The 12,555-nt window shown below is 38.7% G+C and overlaps 1 protein-coding gene across 6 annotated transcripts in view; it reads right to left on the reverse strand.

The window, feature by feature from the left end:
- kcnab2a (potassium voltage-gated channel subfamily A regulatory beta subunit 2a) overlaps positions 1 to 12,254 on the reverse strand; it is a 96,540-nt gene extending 84,286 nt beyond the window's left edge. For 3 of the 6 annotated variants that reach the window (XM_065240781.2, XM_065240784.2, XM_065240778.2), the window contains exon 1: positions 12,103 to 12,254. The gene's annotated coding sequence lies outside the window, so the exon portion shown is untranslated. Of the gene's footprint in view, positions 1 to 2,036; positions 2,206 to 2,667; positions 2,966 to 12,102 lie in introns of those variants that run through there. The other 3 variants (XM_065240780.2, XM_065240779.2, XM_065240782.2) reach the window with 2 other exon arrangements.
- Positions 12,255 to 12,555: the final 301 nt, after the last annotated feature.

Raw genomic sequence — 12,555 nt, forward strand, 5'->3', positions numbered from 1 at the left:
CCCACCCCCGCAAAGCATCGGAAACGTATTCTTATTTATTATTAAAACAACAAATTATATTAGCAATAACAACATAAAATAATATTTTTTCCATAGGTATAATATATATATAGCAATACATATATTTTTATATATAATATAATAGTTATATAATTTTTTGTCATCGTTTATAACCCATTTTGTACAATACATTTCATACAATAGCAACCTGAAAAAAACTAGAAAGAACATGCCGAGCTTAACATTGTTTCTTGTAAGCAAAACCTTGATTCCAATTTCTTTAGACATTTTTTGAGTGTTTTTCGGGTAACACTCCGTGGATATAACGCACTCCTCCAAACGCAACGGGTTGAACGTAATATAATTTATTGCACAATAAAATGGGTTACAAACAATGACAAAAACTGTTCCATAATTCATATTAAACTCAAAAGAAACGAAAATAAATACTATTTCATGTTACTATAGTTAATATGTTTAATTATAATTTTTCAAAGCAGATACGAAACGAAATAACGTATTGCATCATCCCGTAAATAACTGCGCAAAACTTATGGATACTGCAATCAATGCTTTAAATTACTGCTGTCCATTTACATAATCAAGAAGATAATAAAACTTTTTTGATCCCGAGCTGGAGAAATTAGTTTACAGCATTAACGGGTCACGCGGTCAGTAAGCCCTCACCTGCCAGACTGATGTCACTCTGGTACTTTGCTCCTCTCGCAAAAGTCTTGGAGATTTCCAACTGTTGTTGCTGGGCTGAAGTTTTATGCTTTACTAAAGGTATGTTTGGTGCTCCCAAGTCGGACAAACGCCACATGATAGTTAATCATCACAAGATGTGATTTTAGAGAGTGGCATTTCCTCACTACGATAGTCAGACATATAGGTGTACAGCCGACCGCGCTAGCCTTCATAACTATAGTTGGCATGTTTGACAATCATAGTTTTAAATAATTATGCTATTATTATCAGTACCAACGCGCATTTCGTGCTGCCCGGTGACCTTCTTGCACCTGAATAATGTAATGCGCGTGGCTGTGAGATTTCCTTGCACTTGAGATTTTGTTATTCGCGCAGTGAGTGAGTTGGTACAGTTCCATGGCATGCAATAAATATCAGAGCACCTGGGCATGACGCGCTTAAATTAATGGCTTCATGTTTAAGAAGATTGCGCCCGTGACAGTAGGCTATTGTGTGTATTTAAGTACTGAAACTAAGTAATTAAATAACAATTATAAGACATGCGCACATAATAAACCCCTATATATGTTTAATGCACCGTCCCTCCCCCTTGTGCGGAAAGCAGTTTTTTCTCTAGAACCCTTGAACACAGGATGGAAGACAGTAAATTATGATTAACAATGACTTTTGTGTATAGTTCATATCATACACCATATGACTTCTGTAACTTTCATCAGCAAAATAAAGAAAATATAAAAACGTGCGGTGATGACTATGATGAACTCAGCACCGCGGTTGGCATCTCATTACTGCGGTGATGCGGTGATGCGGTTATCGTCACAGCCCTAGTTTTAGCCTAGCATTGTCATCTCTTCTGCACTGCATTACACATTATTACATCTTCAACTATGATTCGATACATGTATATAAACAACATATACCACATTAATATAAACCACCAACAATGTTAAGTATATGCAGACAAAGGCAAAGCATATGTCATTATATGATAAGAAACCTTTCTGTATTACTTTCAAATTGTGTAATAGACCACACAACATACTATTTGTGCATAGGTGATGAAAATGTTGCCATATGCCCCACAACAGCAATATGTGTGCTATACATTCAGCTAATAAAGTATGTCAACACAGCAAAGTTCAAAAAGCAAAACACAAGCCTGGATTTCTAATGTTAAAGACACAATAAATATAGTAAGTAAGTATTACACTAAAACAAAGACACCATCATTCAAAAAAAAAAACCCTGCTCCAACAATTATAGCAAGCTCAATAAGTATATTTTTCCTAACCCTGTTACTGCACCAAATCCCAGTGACTTGCACCTACCTCAGACTGAGTCCTGGCCCTGTGCCCACAAGCAGAGCGACATAATCCACAAACAACCCAGCAGGAAAAGCCACTTCCTCTCCAATAGACGGTACTCACAATACCATGACACCTCAGAGAAATATTAACGTTTCCTAACATTGCAATCACTATCAACGTATACTATACCAGAAGCTGTTAAAGAATACATATCGCCAATGACTGCATTGCATAAAGCCAGCATTTGTGGGCAACAGATGGGCACTGCAGCAGGTGAGAGCAGGATGCTCACATTCAGCCATCATTTCACAGACATTTGCTCTTTTAAAGGCAACATTTTTAAGCCGTATGATGCTAAGGTAATGCAATTTTAGACACACACAGGCACGCATCAAACGTTAAGCGCGATGGAAAAACAGCAAGGCTGCAATAGGGTATGCAAATATGCCTCTCAATGCAGTAAGCATATGTGCCGATGAGACATGAAAGACAAGGAGATAGAAAGACGCAAATCTCTTTTGTCTGCGCTGCTATGCTCGTCACGCATACACGCACACACTGAGACTCACGCTTAGGCGGATGACAGGAGGTGGTGGAGAGGAAAGCACAGAGAAAGGAGCGCCAAAGCAAGTCTTGTTGCTTGACTACCCACCTCAGTCCTCTCTGCCGACGCCTGATGCAGTGTTTCCTGCTCGGCAAGGCTGAAGAAGAGTTGGGTGGATGCAGCCAGATTGCCTCCGCCAAGCGTCAGGATCGGCGGCGAAACAGAGAGAGGGAGAGAGGGGAGATGAGACGGGAACGGTGAGTGGGTTTATCCTCCACGCTACCCTGTCAATGTGTGTGCCTGTATGCCTGACTGCATGAGTGTGTGAGAGAGAAAGAGGGGGCGGATGAGAGAGAAAAAGAGAGAGAGAGAGCGGCAAGTATGTGCGAGCGAGTCTCCCGAGACAATGCAAGTGAATAGAGACTGAGATGCATTAAACACAGAGTACCTCCCCCTTACATCACAGCAACACGGCACTTTGCACAGTCAGCGCTAGGGTAACCATAAGGAAGGACGACCGGTGCAGTAGGAACAGCATGAGACCCATGAGCAAGAAAACGCAAAATTCAAGCTTTCATCTTTTAAAGCCTCTTCTTAGCAACACTGCAAATACGTGTTTGGATGCTCTGACAAATAAATGGTCCTGGAAATGTCCCCAAACATTTTTGGACCATGATGTTGAGCTCAGGGTATTTGCTGAGTCAACAGAGAAATCATAGTGTCTAGGCCTCTCTGTTGCTTTGCAGGATGCATGAAACGATATTTGCAATGCATTTAACTTTTGTAATATAATTCCTAGTAAAACAGAATATTTAGTATTGACCGGACAGAAACGCATGGCAGGACTTAATTTGACTGGATCAATAGCATATGATATTGCATAAAGCTATGCATTTACTCATGCACATTAGTGATGAGGGGAAAAAAAAAAAATCGACTTATGTACTGGATTTCTTTCCGCAGCAATTAAAGCCATTTATTTTAAAATACACGCATGATATGTGTTGGAGGTCATATGACAAGGGAAATTTGTTAATAAATTAGAAATTTGGCCTAAAAGCTTATGAACATTAAAATAATTTCCTTATCCAATTTTACCAATGGATGTACTTCATAAAAAGCCTTTTAAACTGTCTCTCTTTTAAAATGCGCTTGTGATCTTCATCTCGCTTTCCACAAAGATTAAAGCAGCACATGGCTAAGTACGAATCCTTTGCTTAGAGCCTTGGGGACTGCAGCAACTGTAGTGTTGCATACTTCCGTGTCGCTGGTCCTTGGATCACACCCAACCAAACCACAACATCCGAAGGACTGCTCGACATCTATCTATTCCTGTTTTTGTCCATATAATAAAAACCTATAACATTCAGTCTATGCAATATGCTAATACTGATGAAAAAAAAATGCAGTGCATGAATAAATGAATTTTTGAAGCAAGTCTATTAAATGTTTATAAGTTCACATGTATATATAATGGATAAGTCAGATGAGCAAAATGGAAAACAGTCTTGGCATACACTAAATGGAAGAGCTAGGACTGCTAGACTCAGCTGCATTATCGGCAAATTAATTTTGAGAGTCAGTCAAGAGCTTGATGTGGGAGCAATAATGTTGAAAATCAATGCCAGTTTCTATTAAATAACAACTCAATAACAATCCTTTTAACAAGACCACTAGCAAAAGAGTTTAAGAGGTCACGTAGCCGCATAAGTAAAAATTAAGCGAATGAAATGATCAGCTAAACCTTTTGTTTGTAATATACTAATCATTGAACACCTTATTCAAAACAGTTGCAGGGTTTCCCGCAGCACATTTCAGTTCGGGCGGCCCGCCTAAGCTGGAAAACCCTACCGCCTTAACTAGGTCGTCCCAAAAAAAAGGCCGTCAAGTGCATCTCGGAGAATAGCGCGTACGTGCTCACACCGCGAGTAGGCACGCGCCACACGGCCGAAATGAGAAAGACGTGGTCCGGGCCGTCACTGTCTGGATAATAACTAGCCAGTTGATAGACTGGCTAGTTTCACACCACACATTTTTTCCACTCTACCGGTGTGAAACTCTTGATGACAAGTGAAGGTTTTTGTATGTGTATACAGCATCGCACCTGTTTCCTAAATGAATAATATGGTAGGAGCACAATATAAGTGACTTCACATACACACTGCTGTACAGTAGGTTGTAATTTTATAAAAGACTTTTAACATTTGACTATTTTCCTAAATGCAGACCTTGAAGAGATGAAAGCAAGCACCAAGAAAATGAACTTAAATGTATAATAATGTACACTGTATTGGCCAAATGTTCAAAACGTGAGTTGCTCACATTTGATCTAACAAATAAAAATATTGGAATTTAGGAGTCTCATTTGCCAAACGAATTACATAATGACAAGGGCAGAGCAGACTGGCAATTAGCTGTTATAATTATGAGTGCCACACCATTTGACAGGTTTGTTATTAACCTCTACAACTAAAAATGTCACAGAGACTAAACATGACTAATCACAGCGATCTATCCATAATATTCAAAAGAGAGTTTAATAAAATAACACATTGCCACAGAAAGCTCCAAGGACAATAACAGCATACACAAGGACATACCATAGTACGGTTAGCATTGTGTTAGCAGCGCACAAGTTAATGGGTTCGAACCCAAATAACACACATACTTGATAAAATAAAATGTATCTTGTAATGCACTGATCTTTCGCTGCGCCCCAAAGTTCAAGACTGGTGAACTCTGACCTGCAAATTCTTACCACATGGACCAGTAGAAAACTGGTACGTCACGGCTTGACCTTTCTCTATACTGAAAAGTAAAGATGGACAAAGTGCTCCCCGCCCATATTTGCAGCAACGCCCAAAAAATATTTGCATGCTCAAAGTGTAGTGTGACTGCCCCTTTACACAACATGCACCGTAGTCTGCTAATAAATGCGCACTGAAAGGACCAAGGAAAATAACAAATTGTTGAATGAAGTTGATTTGTTTTCTTTGTGTTCTTGTTGCTTCGTAATATGCAAATACTTTTTTGGCGATGTCTTTTATTCTTTTTTGGACAGTGACTATTCAATTAGTCTATGGGACAGTCACAAGGCTCTCAGTTTTCATCAAAAAGATCTTTTAAAGATTTATTTTAAAGACGATCGAACAACTTATGGGTTTAGAACTACAAAGCATGTAACATAAACCCATACTGAAACCTTGAGTTTCCAATCCATTCTGGTAAATGCTGGCCCAGCTCCAACCACTGATAATGTTAAAAGGCAAGATCCAATCAGGGAAGTCACTGAAGAGTCCCATAATTGCATCATTTAAGCAATGACTCAGTCTAGCTTATATTGCCCCTCCTAGCCAGCAGCTTTTTACTGTAGCAACTACTCAAGCAAGAAAATTTGCCACACATAATATGTCTATTCTAGAAATGTTTTCCAGGAAGAGGAAAGTATATAAAGGTGTGGTTTCCTGGACAGGGATTAGCTTAACCAGGACTAGGCCTTAATTTAATTAGGTAATATAACTGTTTTAACAAACTTGCCTTACTAAAAACATTACTTGTGTGTTGGGGTGCAGCAATATATCGGCCGATGGTGCTTGCTATACTTCTCAAAGAATTACGGTGAAATGCCGCTACATCCAAAAGCCAGAGGGCGAACCATACACACACAGCTATGACCATAGATATGTATAAAGGCTAGATGTGTTACGGCGGAGTCTCTAACGTCATCACCTGGCAGCCATCTTACCACAGTTTTCTACCGGTTTGGTTTCTTACAAACGTTATTAACGTGGCTATAATTCTGGATGCTTTAACATGTTTCATAAATTTTTTTTAGTTCAAGTATGCAGTGTCATAGGTACATCTTTGACATTTATAACAAACCAAACCGTTTGAAAAATCGGTAGATAATTAAGCAAGTTATGGTCATTTAAAAGTACATGCATCATTAAAACACAATGCTACGAGTGATCGAGCACCCTGTGGTAAGATGGTCACCAAATGCGGACGTTTCACTCAATTGGCCTGCAGTGCGGGGAGACATCTAGCCTTTATACATATCTATGGCTATGACAAACAGCTTCAGCAAATGGCTTAAGGATATATTTATATTGCTGTTATTCAAACCTTTTCAGGTATTTTCAAGATTATATATAATGATTATGTTTGACGAGTGTTGCCTTTTCAAATGCATGTTATAAACGTCTCAAACTAACACTGATTTCAGATCGATAAAGAATAACAGATCAAAAGCCATAGTATATGAAATAGCTGTGAATAATATCGGCTATGCAATTCAAACTAGTTATTGGACACGTATTATTAGTGTATATCGACATTTATCAGTGCACCCATACTTGAGTTCATTTTGAGGCAAAACAAAGGGCACTGAAGTATTTTAAAATATGTCAGTCCAAGTTTTTTTCCATTTGGACAGCGCTTACATTTATTTTAGTCAAGGATTAGTCTTATCCCTGTCTGGAAACCACCCCATAATGTTTAACTTTTAATTGATGCATTGACCACATCCCTGTTGCATTCAGACAAATCATCTTCCATCGAGTCAATACTAATGTGAAGTAATGTCCAGTGGTGGCTTCGAGGGGTGCAAATTTTAAAATATGTGTTCGGAGCGGGTGTGCCTCATAAGTCTTGAAAAGTGAAGCCGCTGGCTCTTTGATCATCCCCTGGTGGCTGGCTGCAGTACAAGTCATAAACCCCGCCCTCTCCATTCAAACGAATGGGACAAAAAATATTTTCACTTCCAATAAAAGTCTCTGAAAGATGGTTTTGGTCCTTTAAGGTAGTCGTTTTCACGCTGATATGTGTTCAAGTGTTCATTTTTGTGATAAGTTACATTTTAGCTAGTAATTTAATGCTATAGAAACAGGGCGTGTCATTATAATTGGCGTGGTTGAATTGGTCGCGCGGATGTTTGATACCGCAGCTCCGCCTCTGGCTGCACGGACGATTCCTTCTGGGCATGCCTTGGCTCCAAACTGACGTTTTTACGTAACATGACGGCAACCATTGTCGGAAATTTTTGGCTTCAATTCATTACATAGAGGGAGGCGATGTCATGTCGTCCATCTTTTTTTACAGTCTATGGTTCGGAGTGTCATCTGTGTTGCTACTCATTTCAAAATATGTGTTTTTTGTGTCATGTGAACCATGTGTGTCATTTCAAAATGCGTGCCTGATTCACACGCATCGAAAGGTTTTACGATTAAAAAAAACGCTCACACTCACAAAATACTTGCAAGACACTAACATAACAATAAACTCTTATTACACATTAAGTGAGTATCTGGCAAACGCGAGCGTCTGTTTTATCATAAACCCCTTAACCTCTCGACGCGCACTAGCTCGCGGACGGAAGGACGTCAGTTTTTTTTAATGCTGCTAACAATATATAAATAGCCTACTGTGTACAAACAACAATAATAATAACACTACTATACATCGTTTAAAAGGTCTAAGGGTTTAGCGTCAGTGTATGGTGTCCGTTTTGAGATAAAATTGCTCTAGTATCATAAATATAGTATTTTATTACAGAAGTCCAGATAACAACATGCATAATAATATAAACTGACTCCTTACCTTTGTGCTGGTATAAGGAACGCGAATCGAATCCAGTCTGTTTCAGATGTGTGAATAACCCATAAAAACTCTCCAACAAAGTACATCCAATGACCAGTTTTGTCCACAAATGCGTATAATCCGTGAAATATGGATATATTTTCCATTGTTTACATCAGATTTCAGATGCACGTCTTGTAATAGATTATAATATACAATCTGAGGACTATTTACATCGTAACACTTGTATATGAGAGCACACTCGCGTTCAAAACCAGCGCTCGAACTTGATTGTACAAGTAGGCGGGAGTATAATACATAATATCCAAACAGCGCTGTCTAATATCGTGACGTCATCTGACTCGCGCGTTCCTCCAATGACTTCATGGAAAATATTGATAGACAGAACGTGTAGCCAATTAGAACACGAATTCAACGATCTTTGTGTGAAGCTTTATTTCCTGGTGTGGATACGGCATTTTATACGCTTATATAAGGATAAACAATAAAAAGAACGAACGTGTATGCATGTAAACAAAAGACTTTTATTTTGTGGCTGACTGGCACTTAGAAAAGGCACTAGTCTTACAAAAACTCTTGCAAGAACCTCATTTTTGGGTCTATTGACTTCAAACGTGAAATATAACTTCTTTAGACTTGTGGCTTTGGCCTCATTGCATTTATAGGTTTCACACATATATTTATCATTAAGATTTTTAGTGTTAAAAAAGATGTTATGCAAAAAAATTTTTATTACAATGTACTTCAGCCTCTCTAACTTTTTTTTTTTTAATCTTAAAATAATTTTGAAACATGGAAAACGAAGCTCAAAGTGTCTTCTATCTAATGATACCACAGTTATGCTTATACTATAAATGGTTTAGTAAAAACAGCCCTTTTAGTGAAAGTAGGTATTTTCATGGTTCCAGGCCAGAATGGGGGTGCTTTTCAAGAGGTTAAAAGTGTCTGCAGCAGACATGTATTTTGACATATGGGTGATGCACATAAGTTTACTTCACTTCACTTACTAATACAGCCTTATGTACCCTCTCAATCTGTGCTCTGCCACCGAGCGATGACTTGTGGTGCCATCTCAAAAAGGGAAAAAAACATTAGCGCGTACCTTCTCAGGAGCTGTTCCACTACTGTGGAATGATCTGCCCGTCGTGACACAATCTGCTGACTCTGTAGCCGTCTTTAAAGAGTAACTAAACCCTAAACCAACTTTTTTTAGTTAATGATCTGTGAGAATGGGGCTTTATTAGTGCTGTTCATTGATTTTAGTAAGTTTTTTGACATTTGGATATAAAGTGTTTCAATACTAGGGTTGGGCATCGAGAACCGGTTCCAACTGGAACCGGTTCCAAAATAACGATGCCATTGGAATCATTTAGAAAATTTGTTTTCGATTCCGATCATCGGTTCCAAACGTGCAAGTTTTGGTTTCCATAGCGGCCACCTTATTTCCGGAAGTGCTTGGCGCGCACGCGCCCACTTGTTCTGTTGCAGTCATGGAGCACGGTAAGCGACGCTCAAAAGTGTGGCTTTATTTCACATTAAAAAAGCCTGGGTCGGCACAGTGCAACACGTGATAAACTTATTTCTTGCACGGGAGGATGCACTACAAACATGACTAAACACCTACGCCTGCATGGTGTAACAAGGACTGTAGCGTGTTCGACGTGCTGCGCAGGTCAACGGTCTCGTCCTCCTCGGGCAACCCTGCGCCAACAAACATTACCTCGTCATCACAATCAGGTAAGTGATTGTAGTGTAACAAAGCGCTTAACCAAACTGCTAGTTGTGGTGAACAACAACGTTCCTAATTTTCTCCTACATAAGCTGCAGTTCCCAAAACAAAAACTCATTGAATCAAAATAAACATTTCCTCTGTCAAATGAGCCTGTGTCATGTTTTGACTCCACCCCTCAAAGAATCGGAATTTAGAATCGAAAAGAACCGAAATCGAAAGGAAGAATCGGAATTGGAATCAGAATCGTTCAAATCAAAACGATGCCCAACCCTATTCAATACTACAATATATGGTGTAAAAACGTCTTAGTGCTGCCCTCTTCAGGTTGAACGGTGGCTACTGCAGTTGAATTTTCCTATTGGATGGTCGGTCCAAAAAATGACTCGTGACATAAGCAGGTTCAAAATCACCACGCCCTAGTTACGATCTCACCACACACTTAGTTCGTCCCCTCTATCTCCTTGGGATCTGCCCACTTTTCTTGCATTTTTCAAATAGTGCCAGTGGGTGGAGTCACGCTCTGACCAGGGGTTTAGTTACACTTTAAGACTCTGCTAAAAACCCATCTCTTTCGCCATTACCTCATTTCCTAATATAGGACTATAGGATATATATATCTTTCCTTTCTCTTCATCGGTACATTTCTTAAAAAAAAAAAATTACTAACCAACCCTCGTCTATGTATATTGTGTTGAACTTCATGAGACTATTTCCAGTGCACTTATGTATTGCTGTTCTTGTGTTGCTATAGTTGCTTCTATTGTTTACCTCATTTGTAAGTCGCTTTGGACAAAAGCGTCTGCTTAATGACTAAATGTAAATGTAAATTTACATGACGCGCCGAACACATATTTTGAATTGTCGAGCCACACACATGACTTGCTAAATACACGTTGTGACGAGCTTTGCGTTGTGCGCTCTCGATAAAGAAGTCACTGGCCGCCACTGCTAATGTCTCAACTGTTCAGATTTTAATATTTTCCAATTTTGTTTCTTCAAATTAGATATCCCCAGTGAATGATGCTCTTTGAAATGAACATACATCGGTGTGCACATGTGTGCAATATGTTACTCTTTTGTTAAGATGACTTCTGACCTAATCCCAAATGCAGCTTGTTCAAGGATGAAGGCAGTGGTCGCTATTTTTACACTACTTTGCAGGCCAGCAAAAAAGCCACAGAAAATCATCTTGCCTATTTACTCGAGTTTCCTGTTCCTGCAGTCAGAGTTGTGCAGTGCATGTTTACACGTGGCTTACTGAGCTATATAACAACTGTGCAATGTGCAGCCCAGCTGAAGTGTGAAAGCTGCAAAGGCCAGCTTTAAATATTTCTTGACAAAGCTATTGCATTTCTCTGCAGGGGAGAGGAAGTGTGCCAAACCCATTCATATTAAACTCATGTGCATAAGAAAAAATAGTGATCATAAAATGTTTGCCATAACAATTCAACAAGACACAAAAACTATTATGAACAAGAACTTTTGCACAAAATTATATTTAATCAAGATATTAGGATTCTGGATATTTCCTTTCTAAATCCTAAAAATCTGATTAACAAAACTACCTAACCTAACTAACAAACCTAAAATTACTTTTTTTTTTTAAGATTACTAATAATCTTTCTGTATTATAAAAACAATAGTTTGAACAGTTTCTTTTTTCTAAAAATATATGACTATGGTTTTGACAACTGCATGATTCAGCAACAAAAGTGCAAAAGATAGTGAAAGCAGACTTACGTACAAGACAAATGTTCATTTAAGAGAATATTGTTTTACAATAGTAAATTTAACTGCTTTAATCGTCGTATTTTGACAGAAACTATGGTAATCGTTATTTGTCACTGTGATGAGGGCAATCTGGCATATTTGTAAGCACATTATCGTCATCACCAGGTGTGAACAGACGAGCTGTCAATCACTGCACTGACTGACAATTTCCTCTCAAGTTCAAAACCTAAGACTAGTTTATCATTATCCTGTGAGAAGTCAAATTTAACAGGAAATTGTTTAACATTATTTCTTAGCATAGCATTTTATACCTAAACCTCACCAATTACAGTGACATGAATCGAGGAAATACAGGAAGTAAACCCCGAACTTACTTGACCCTTTCAGCGGTTTACCTCAGAACAGAACAGAAAAATGACTTCACTCGTTTGTTGGATTCTGGCATAACAACAGCTAAGCAGTTAAAATCGGCGAATTCTTACCTTTAAGCGGGCTTAAGGCTCATTAAATGTGATATTTATTCAGTGTTTGCCGTAAATATGTGTATTCTGTGTGTCCTGATTCCGCTCAGTCTGAAGGATGCTGACAAACAGCAGCGGATGACTACTTCTAGTTCTTGCCGCTTTCACACTCTTGCCACGCGCTACAAAGACGCATTCGCGCTGCGCAAGGTCGCTCTGATTGGCTGGTGTACCCTCCTCGCGACAGAACTGCAGCATTTGATTGGTGGCTGATGCAGCACGTCACCAGAGAAATTTATTGAGTGACCAATAGCTATTAAGACAGTTTGAGCACCGTAAATATCAAAGGCGAAAATTGTTAAATTAAACAAAAATAAATAATGCTAAATAAACGATTAAACTATTATTATTTCAGTTTGCTGTACATAAGCACTTCAAACTCTAATAAGTAATACATATATAGCATTAACTATT

The sequence above is a fragment of the Paramisgurnus dabryanus genome, chromosome 14 (assembly GCF_030506205.2).
Source record: "Paramisgurnus dabryanus chromosome 14, PD_genome_1.1, whole genome shotgun sequence".
Classification (NCBI taxonomy): domain Eukaryota; kingdom Metazoa; phylum Chordata; class Actinopteri; order Cypriniformes; family Cobitidae; genus Paramisgurnus; species Paramisgurnus dabryanus.